General features: G+C 41.6%; 1 protein-coding gene across 2 annotated transcripts in view; it reads right to left on the bottom strand.

Annotated features, from left to right (window-relative positions):
* Positions 1-2878, bottom strand: part of kif1c (kinesin family member 1C) — a 37202-nt gene extending 34324 nt beyond the window's left edge. For both annotated transcript variants that reach the window (XM_037677054.1, XM_037677047.1), the window contains exon 1: positions 2337-2878. The gene's annotated coding sequence lies outside the window, so the exon portion shown is untranslated. The remainder of the gene's footprint in view (positions 1-2336) is intronic.
* Positions 2879-8004: the final 5126 nt, after the last annotated feature.

The raw sequence follows: 8004 nt of genomic DNA on the forward strand, positions 1-8004 counted from the left end.
AACAACAATCTGCTCATCACACAACAACAACAACAATCTGCTCATCACACAACAACAACAACAAAGTGGAACAAACCAGTTCTGCTTGTGATAAGCTGGTGTCACCATCTTATCACAAGCAGAACTGGTTTGTTCCACTTTGGAGTAAGATGTTGGGGGAAGAATCAGTTTTGTTGTGTTTCCTTGACTGATGAAGCCTTCTGGATGGAAGGTGAAACGTTTCAGCACAAAAAAAGAAACTGTCCAGATGACCTGACTGAAAAATGTTGGATTATAAACCTGGATTATTGAGCATGGACTCTGTTGTTCTCTCTGGTGTTTGTGGTTCTGTTTTCATCCTCGTCAAACAGCTGATCTTAAAAACAACTTCCTGTTTGCTTCCTCCAGAACCTGCGACCCGCTCGCTGGTGCTGAAGGTCCAAACTGAACACCAAAACTAAAACTTCGAGTAAAGAAGATGTGACTTCCTGCATTTTGTTGTAGTTTAACAGCTTGTTAAACATCTAGCTGCTTGGAAAAAATAAATAAATAAATAAAACATTTGAGGACCCCCAAGAACTGACGCCTGGATCCTCGGGGGTCCGGGGACCCCAGCAGAGAACCACTGCTGTTGTCAATCAAGTTCTATATTTCTGCATCAACTGAAAACATGTTCAGATTCACACAAGTGCTCAAAGTAGATCAAGAGAACCAGTTAAACTAAAGAGACTCCACATTAAACTGCTTCATTTATTGATCCAGGACAATGATCAATAATGATCAACAATGATCAACAATGATCAATAATGATCAATAATGATCAACAATGATCAATAATGATCAACAATGATCAATAATGATCAATAATGATCAATAATGATCAACAATGATCAATAATGATCAATAATGATCAATAATGATCAACATCACATGTTAGTGATGAAAGTACCTGAACCTCTGGGATTATCATTAATCTGAAGGTGAAATTAGAGTCAGGTGTTTTCAATCAATGATGATGATCAGGTGTGAGTGATCACCTGTTTGATCTAAAGATCAGGATCTATCAACGTCTGATCTTCACAACATGTTGGAGGAACAAGGAGATCTCTGAGGAGCTCAGAAGAAGAGTTGTTGATGCTCATCAGGCTGGAGAAGGTCACAGAACATCTGGGAAGAGTTTGGACTCCACCGATCCACCGTCACACATTGTGAACAAATGGAGAACATTCAGGTCCAGTGTTCCCTCCCCAGGAGTGGTGGACCAACAAAGATCACTCCAAGAACAAGGTGTGGAATAGTGGGCGAGGTCACAAAGGACCAGGGGAACTTCTAGCAGCTGAAGGTCTCTCACACTGACTGATGATGATGTTCATGAGTCCACCATCAGGAGAACTCTGAACAACAACGGTTCATGACAGGTTGAAGGAGAAGACGCTGCTCTCCAACAAGAACATGCTGCTCATCTGCAGCTTGATGAAGATCACGTGGACGAGCCAGAAGACTGTTGGAACAATGTTCTGAGCACGATGAGACCAAGTAGAACTTTTTGGTTTAAACGAAGAGTTCTGTTTGGAGAAAGGACAACAGCATTCCTGCAGAAGAACCTGATCCCATCTGTGGAACATGGTGGTGGTGGTATCATGGTATGGGTCTGTTCTGCTGCATCTGGACCAGGACTTCGTCATCATTGATGGAACAATGAATTCTGAATTATAGCAGAGAATTCTGAAGGAACATGTCAGACCAGGAACTGAAAGGTTCACGTACTTCTACCACTAACATGTGTTATTGATCATTATTGATCATTATTGATCATTGTTGATCATTGTCCTGAATCAATAAATGAACCAGTTTAATATAGTCTCTCTTTAGTTTAACTGGTTCTCTTGATCTACTTTGAGCACTTGTGTGAATCTGAACATGTTTTCAGTTGATGCAGAAATATAGAAAAGTATAAAAACTTAAACTTTAAGCACCTCTGGATCTTTGAGTTCATCTGATGATCTCAGCCTGTTGTCTCAGGTGACTTCCTGTTTGTCTCAGGTGACTTCCTGTTTGTCTCAGGTGACTTCCTGTTTGTCTCCCACTAATGTAAATAATAAACATTGAAAGTGTAATGGATCTAAAACTGATTAAATGATGGATCTCTTTTCCTTTTAACATCAAACTTTGGTTAAAAAGTTCTGGCGGTTCTGTTCGTCAGATGTTCTCCTCACTTTGATCTCCATTAAATTCAGACACTAAATAAACAAACAACAGAATAATAAATAAACAAAAGTCTAAAGCCGTCCCACCTGAGGACGGACTGCATCAAGTCTTCCGGTTCTGACCGGACCACATACCGGACCATGACTCACCTCTACCGGACCGGAGGACACCGACAGTCTGTGAACGCCACGCGCAGACCCGCTCAGTCGGTCCCTTTCATCTCCACATCAAAGGAATGCGTCCAAACAAACAAATAAATAAATAACGGAGCCCGGGGGTGGATTCTGGGGCCGGTACCCGGTTCTGGATCCGCTGTGGGCCTGTCGGTACCGGGCCTGGGAGGGGGCGCTGTGTGGGTCTCACCCCCCCAGAGAAAAAAGTTTAAATCCGAACCAAACGGGTCTGCTCCGGTGGTTCTGTCCGAGATCACTACAAGATGACGTCAGTGTCCGGTACCGGAGGCCGGCGGAGGGGGACAGGAAAGAGTCCGGGTGGGGGGACTGAGGCCCAAGGATTTAAATCACAGCGGGTCCGGTCCGGAAAGTTTCTGAAACTCAGGAATCCGTGCGTTAGTCCGGTTCTGGTTCGGAACGGGGCCGATTTTCGTTGGACCGGATGGAACGGGAGAGTCTCTGAACGAGACCCGGAGCAGACGGAGAGGAGCGAGGCTGGCCGGTGGCCTGGCCCGGGAGAGTGCACGGGCGCGTCCCCGGGACAGAGCAGAGTGCCAGCCGGAGGCCCCGCCCCTGCGAGTGTGAAGCCCCGCCCAGTCAGTCAGAGTCCGAGGTTTTTATCATTTCAGCTACAAAACAACACAAGAATTAATACAAATACAGAGGTCTCACTCTGACACGTTTCTCTAGACCATCAGAGGTCTCACTCTGACACGTTTCTCTGGACCATCAGAGGTCTCACTCTGACACGTTTCTCTGGACCATCAGAGGTCTCACTCTGACACATTTCTCTGGAACATTAGAGGTCTCACTCTGACACATTTCTCTAGACCATCAGAGGTCTCACTCTGACACATTTCTCTAGACCATCAGAGGTCTCACTCTGACACATTTCTCTAGACCATCAGAGGTCTCACTCTGACACATTTCTCTGGACCATCAGAGGTCTCACTCTGACACGTTTCTCTGGACCATCAGAGGACTCTGACAAAAAAAATCTGATGTCTGAATGTGGGACAACTTCACACATAATTTTTTATGTATTGATTTATTTTTTAAATTTAAAATATATATGATTGTTCCTTCAGAGCTGGTAAAGTAGCAGTCTGTGTTTTACAGAAAAAGACATCATTTATCAGATGTAAGTAATGTAACTTTGACCTTAACCGTCTCTTAACAGAGGAGGAGGCCTCAGATTTTAACTGTCAAAACCCTATAATGCAACTTTAAGACAGATTCCCAGCCAGTTTTCACACCTGATGGGAACAGAGGGGCCTCATCTGTGAATTAGAGTAACAAAGACTTTAAGAAACCCCTACAGTTAAGGTGTTGAGGTGTGACTTGTCAATCTGCATATGCATGTATATCTTTTCTCAGCCTCTGAACCTGAACCCCTCACTCTCTGCTCATTGAATTGAGGAAGCTCCTCGGATGAGGAGCGCAACGTCTTCTGTTACAAATAAAGTCCAGTTGTTTTTGTATCGAACATTTTTTTATGTAACTGATCTCTTCCATCAGAGGTCAAACAGGAGCTGCTGCTTGATTCAGTTTATAAAACATAAATAATATTTTTTCATGTTAGTGAGATAGAGCTGGACACAAACTTATAACAACTTCTTAAATCAACAGGAGCACAACCTGAATAAATGTAAATAATGAGATAAATCTGAGCAGAGAGCTGAAACTGTCAGCAGAAGTTGTTGTGCCATCACCTCCGTTTCTCACTGTGTTCAACATCCACTCCAAACATTCGGGCGTGGCTCTGTGGTTTTACATCCTGTGGGGACGTCTGAGTCCCACAGTGAGAATGGGACGTCCTTTAAGGGACACAACACGTTATGATCCTAGTTGTCACAGTTTCAGGTAGGGGTAAGTTTCCAGAGAAAGGATCGGTCACAAAGGCCTCTGAGGAGGTGAAACCTGACCCTGTGAGACGTATTTGTGAGCACAGACGCTGACGACTCAAATGTGTGTGAAACAAGGGAGGGAGGGGCCAGGAAACACCTGGGGGTCAGGAAACACACACTTACACAAGTTAACATTGCTATCCTTATTAGGACTTTGTGTTGACTTTCAGTTGTTCAGCCGGACACCCCAACCCAAACGGGATTTTCCACCTCAAGACTGAACTTTGGTCCCCGTAAGGATCACAGGTCCTCACAAGGCAGGTGATTAAGAAGGGTCCTGCAAAGTTACAACAAACAGAACACACACACACGTCATAAATGTTTTTCCTGGGACGGATTATCCTCTGCAACTTCAGTTATGGCTCACAGTTTACTTTAAACTTAGAACCGCCTTTGTGTGCGTGTGTGTGCGTGTGTGCGTGTGTGGGGAGATGGCTCTGGTTCAGAGGATGATTGATTGATGTTAGAGGAAAATAAGAAAATACCCAGAGTTCATAGCGCTGCAGCACAATGTGGTTTGTTCATAAACGTTGTCGCCCCCTGGCGGACACTTCTGTGCACTACAGGAAGAAGTTGTTTCTAAATAAAATGAAATGATATAAAATATAACAGAATGAGAAACAAAATGACTTAAAGGAACAATTATTGCATTTAACCCTCAGAAGAACCTTTATGTTTATGAGTTAGTGCTCCTTAGGAGAAAAATCATCTAACCTTTTAAACTGCTTAAAAATATATATTTTTTAATATTTTCCCCTCAATAACCCAATAAATCTTTGAAAGATTCAGTCTGAAATACAAATATCAAGTGTAAATTATTTTTTAAAACTGTTTAACTCTTTATTGTGGCTTTAGTAAAAAAAAAATATATACTTCAAATTTCCTTATTTTTTAAATGGACAAAATATTTTTACAATTTTTAAAAACAACAATTTTTTTAAATGCAAATGGATATTTTGCAGTTTTGTGAACACCCGTCCGATCAAGTAGCCAAAAACGATGCTCTAATTTCTGTGAAATGTATCTGTGTAGCTCTGTGGTCAGACACGCAGGATTTCATATAATTTAGTTTATTTTTCAAACTCATTAAATTTTTCTGAACTACTCGTGCATTCTGTGATGACGTTCTGATTTCAGTGAAGCTGACAGGAGTCGTCGTTCTGAGCCGTGGACGGTTTGATTCTGCAGCATCATGTGGAACAGATCGTTTGTAATAAATGTTAATTTGTCCAACATACGAGTGTTTTTTCTTTACACGTTCAAACTAAAATAAGTTTGTCAGACAAGATGGGAGGCAGGACTGACGGGGAAAGACGACTGCTTCCTGCATCAGCTGAAGTCTTTGTAACTTTTTACAGAGGCTTTAAAATGTAAAACACAAAAATCATGGAGTGAGCTAAAATAAAAATGAACAACGTAAAGATGGAGGTGATGCCCTAAGGCAGACCTGGGCATTGTACGGCCCCAGGGCCACATGCGGCCCTTTGGTTGACTGTGACCGGCCCCATAAGGGGAATTACAAAATACATATGTAAACAAATGAAGTTAACCAAATCCAGATATAGATCCTCTCTCACTGATGATGTCAGCTTTGCTTCACATCTCCACCTCAGATCTTCAGCCTGACTTTAACATTTCCGTTAAAGCCCAACAGAGACTAAACTTCTCTCACTAAACAAGAAAAAAGAACTGAAAAACACCAAATGAGATGTTTAGACTACAAATGTAGGCACGTAAAGAACCGGGACTCGAAGTCACGGTTCAGTGACGATCACTATTATATGAGGTTTCAAAATATTTGGAGTACAAAGACAATATTGTGATCTATTTAGAAAGCTAAGAACTTTTTCCAGCAGTATATAAAACTCAAAATGAGTTTTGGGGTGAATGTGACTGAAAATGATCATTAATATAACGTCACAAATGGTAAAAATGTTAACAGTTTACCATTGTACTGGGAAATTTAACTGAATAAATTACATTTTTTGTACGGAAACCTCACTTTTTTGTTGCTTAATCATAACAAATACTCTTACCAGCTTGTTAAAACAGTGCTATGTACTGCGTTTAATAATGAAATACTATTATTATTATGCAGTACTGAGTTAAGTTGAAATCAGGTCTCTCTTGTAAATGAGTCCTCGAGGCTCAATGGGATTTACCTGAATAAATAAAGGTTGAATGAAAAAGTCATTTGTGCCAGCCCTCCACAATATTTGCTGTTTCTCAAGTGGCCCCATGGAAAAAATAATTGCCCACCCCTGCCCTAAGGTGTAAATGAACAACATTTGAAAAGACATAATCACATTGTAGGGTTTGTGTTGTTCTGGGGTCTGGCCCCCTCTTCTGTTGTGTCTTACCTGTCCTCCTGTCTCCTCTTCATCTGTTCTTCCTGCTCCCTCCGTCATCGTTCCCAGCTGATTGTCCTCGTTAGTGTGTGCTCCTCACTCCTTGTCAGACGGTCATTGTCTCTTCATGCCAACCTTGCTCCGTGTTTCCCAGGATCACCTGTAAATGTGAGTTTTGCTGCCACGTCAGCACATTTATTTAATAAATTATATTGATTTTTTGACATTTGGAGTATTCAGTGTCCTGCCTGCAACCTTGGGTTCGACCTTTAAAACACCATTTATGACACACATTAAGCCAAACAGAAAGATATAAAAAAAGCAACTTTATTAACAGCATAAAACCGAACAACAGAACAATGTACAGTACATCGTGATGCATGCTCAATACTCCAGGTAGAAAAATCTAAAAAAGTTCAGTCAGGTCCTCTGGAGCCTCCGTGTTCAACTGTCCCCCTCTTACAATGCTGTGATTGCTAGTATCACTCAGCCCTCTGTGAACAGTAAACAGCCATCAGGTGCTAATGATCCATTGTTAGGCTGATGGTCCTTCTTGAGCATGTGATCAGCTGGTTCTGGTTGTCAGCAGCAAACTGGTTGATCCACTCTGAGAAGGTGCTATTTAAGAGACTGAGCTGAATACAGCACCTCAGACTGAGGAAGTCCTCAGGATTAAAGAAGAAACGTTTCTACATTTTTATTTATTTATTGTTGTTGTTTTTTGAACATCCAGAGGACCTGACAACTTTTTTTAGAATATTCAGAACACACACATCTCAGTTGTGTGTGTTCTGTATATTGTTCTGTTGTTTGGTTTTATGCAGTTAATAAAGTTAAAAAAAACTTCCTGTTTGGCTTAATGTGATTCTGTTTTTTCAAATGTTGTTCATTTCCACCTTGGGGCCACCGTAGTGACGTCTTCCTGAAGGAACACCAGAGGACAGTAAAGTTAGTGACAGGTTAAAAGAGAGTTTGAAACAATTCTGACTAAATAAAACAAAATGAGAAGGATTTTTAGATTTTGCCAGAATAAATTTTTTACAACAAATAAAAATTAAAATAAAAATATTAATGTGGGCAAGAATAAATTCATGATGGGTTAATTAGCATAAAGTAGTTTTTTGATATTTCTGCTTCAGTATTTCATATGACAGCACGATGGCTCAGTTGGTAGAGCTGCTGCCTCCCAACGAGAAGGTTGCCGGTTCAAATCCTGGCCCAGGGCCTTTCTGGGTGGAGTCTGTATGTTCTCTTCGTGCTGCGTGGGTTTTCTCCGGTTTCTTCCCACAGACCAAGAACATGTACCGTATGTTAGGCTGACTGGTAACTCTGAATTGTCCCTAGGTGTCCCTGTGATGGACTGGAGACCTGTCCAGGTGTCCCTGTGAT

The sequence above is a fragment of the Nematolebias whitei genome, chromosome 1, assembly GCF_014905685.2.
Source record: "Nematolebias whitei isolate Nwh7 chromosome 1, NemWhi1, whole genome shotgun sequence".
Classification (NCBI taxonomy): domain Eukaryota; kingdom Metazoa; phylum Chordata; class Actinopteri; order Cyprinodontiformes; family Rivulidae; genus Nematolebias; species Nematolebias whitei.